The sequence below is a fragment of the Entelurus aequoreus genome, linkage group LG17 (assembly GCF_033978785.1).
Source record: "Entelurus aequoreus isolate RoL-2023_Sb linkage group LG17, RoL_Eaeq_v1.1, whole genome shotgun sequence".
In the NCBI taxonomy this organism is placed as follows: domain Eukaryota; kingdom Metazoa; phylum Chordata; class Actinopteri; order Syngnathiformes; family Syngnathidae; genus Entelurus; species Entelurus aequoreus.
The window spans coordinates 46,571,116-46,573,777 of record NC_084747.1 but is presented as its reverse complement, the minus strand read 5'-3'; positions in this window follow the sequence as shown (position 1 = coordinate 46,573,777).

The following is a 2,662-nucleotide window of genomic DNA, read 5'->3' as shown; positions in this document are numbered from 1 at the left end:
GGAGTACCCAGAGGGAACCCACGCAGTCACGGGGAGAACATGCAAACTCCACACAGAAAGACCCCGAGCCCGGGGATCGAACCCAGGACCTTCGTATTGTGAGGCACATGCACTAACCCCTGTAATATAAAGTTGTTTTTGCAATAGATCTTTAAAACAGAAGAGCGGTCCTGCCACATATGGTACAAACTTTTTAACTAGCATTTTTTTGTAGAAGGTAATTAAAACCAGCACAGTGTCCTGTCATAAAAGAAATCTTTGACTGGCGTTTTTGCAGGCGGTCCTTTAAAAATGTGAGTTTTTCCTCCTCCAACCTTTGACTTCTTTTTGAAGGCTCACCTTTCCTAGGGTTGGGTATCGAGTATCGAGTATCGATTGGAACCGGGACTAACTTTCCGATTCTCCCGAATCGTTCAAAATTTAAATTGCGATTCCTATTTTCGATACTAGTCCGCCGACCGGAAAAAAATATGTCCGCCGAACCGGAAGAAGAAGCCGCTGAACACCAACGAAGAAGCGCCCACCGCCGGAAGTGTTAGCATAGCCGAGCGAGTCAGTCAAGCTCAAGCATGGATAGCGGGCGTCGGCGGTCGAAAGTGTGGCTTCACTTTACAAAAAAAAATGAAATAACCGCGAAATAACAGAGCTCCATGTCCATCAAGAAACGAGTGGGGAGAGAGCTGCAGATGTACCAGGACGTTCCACCGATACTTATGTCTGACGACCCTGCTGCATGGTGGTGGAACCAACAAAAGACTTATCCTTTGCTGTCATATCTCGCTTTTTACTATTTATGCGTTCAAGCTTCTTCGACACCCAGCGAACGTGTATTTTCCACAGCAGGAGACACTATCTGTCCAGAACGCTCACGCATCCTGCTTGAGAAGGCGGATATGGTCATTTTCCTAAACAAGAACTGTCTCTGATTTTATACTGTACCTGCTGCTAATCTGGACTGGGTTTTGCAAGTTGTTTCTTATTGTTTATTTGCTTTTCTGCACCAGGTTAGCCCATCAGTGGGAGCACGGTAACATGTTTAAGTACCTGCAGCATCATACACTTGTGTGTGTAAATGTGTTTTCATGAGGTTTCCTGCAGCATCATACACTTATGTGTAAATGTGTTTTCATGAGGTTTCCTGTAGCATCATACACTTGTGTGTGTAAATGTGTTTTCATGAGGTTTCCTGCAGCATCATACACTTGTGTGTGTAAATGTGTTTTCATGAGGTTTCCTGCAGCATCATACACTTGTGTGTGTAAATGTGTTTTCATGAGGTTTCCTGCAGCATCATACACTTAAGTGTAAATGTGTTTTCATGAGGTTTCCTGCAGCATCATACACTTGTGTGTGTAAATGTGTTTTCATGAGGTTTCCTGCAGCATCATACACTCGTGTGTGTAAATGTGTTTTCATGAGGTTTCCTGCAGCATCATACACTCGTGTGTGTAAATGTGTTTTCATGAGGTTTCCTGCAGCATCATACACTTGTGTGTGTAAATGTGTTTTCATGAGGTTTCCTGCAGCATCATACACTTGTGTGTGTAAATGTGTTTTCATGAGGTTTCCTGCAGCATCATATACTTGTGTGTGTAAATGTGTTTTCATGAGGTTTCCTGCAGCATCATACACTCGTGTGTGTAAATGTGTTTTCATGAGGTTTCCTGCAGCATCATACACTTGTGTGTGTAAATGTGTTTTCATGAGGTTTCCTGCAGCATCATACACTTATGTGTAAATGTGTTTTCATGAGGTTTTCAAAAATAAAGCTCTCTTGAGGAAAGTGTACCCCTGGGAAAATGTATTCATAATTTATAATATTTATATTCAAGTTCATAGATTTGATATTTATATTCTAGTTGAAAACAGCCCTGTGAGGAATTTATATAAAGTTCATAAAAAGTTAATGGAATTAAAATTGATGGAGAATGTCAGACTATTTCATTCAGAAAGACTGTAGGTTAGCTAGCTCATTTAAAATATCCTAAACTTTTTTTTGACCCTGCCTCTTAAAAGAATCGGATTCGAGAACCGTCAGGAATCGGAATCGAAACAAAGAATCGGAATCGGAATCGTTCGAATTCAAACGATACCCAACCCTAACCTTTCCTCCAGCTTTCAAGTAAAACTCCCCATCACAAAAACACCAGAGAAAGTGGATCAATTTGTCGCTATTTGTCCGCCTGAAGTGAACTCTTCCCCAGTTCCCCCAGGTTACTGACCCAGGCGGCCAGAGCCACCTGCAAGCCCTCGGAAAGAGCGGCCGTGTGTAGCGGCGGCTGTGGGAGGGGGAACAAACAGGCAAGTTTCCAACCAAATAGGAATTGACAGCACGAGATCAGGGAGATTGGAGGAATGTGGCTTGGCGCGGCAGAAAGTCATTCCTGTGCTCCACCAAGCAGCGAGTAAATAAAAGTGAATGGAGTGCATCCACTGGCCGTGCCTTGCATCCCTTCCAGCCAACTGGCAGAGCAACAAAGGCGCTGTTGCTTGGGCAGGAGTTAGAGGGCAATATTGTCTTTGTCCGCGTATGACTTGGCTAACGGCGCACTAGCGACAATGTGTGTAAGTGCCGGCTCTTATTATGGGAACAAAGCGTGTCATCGCCTCCCGACACTTTGGGAAAAGCTGCGGAACGATTTCTTTGCACCGGGTCACCCTT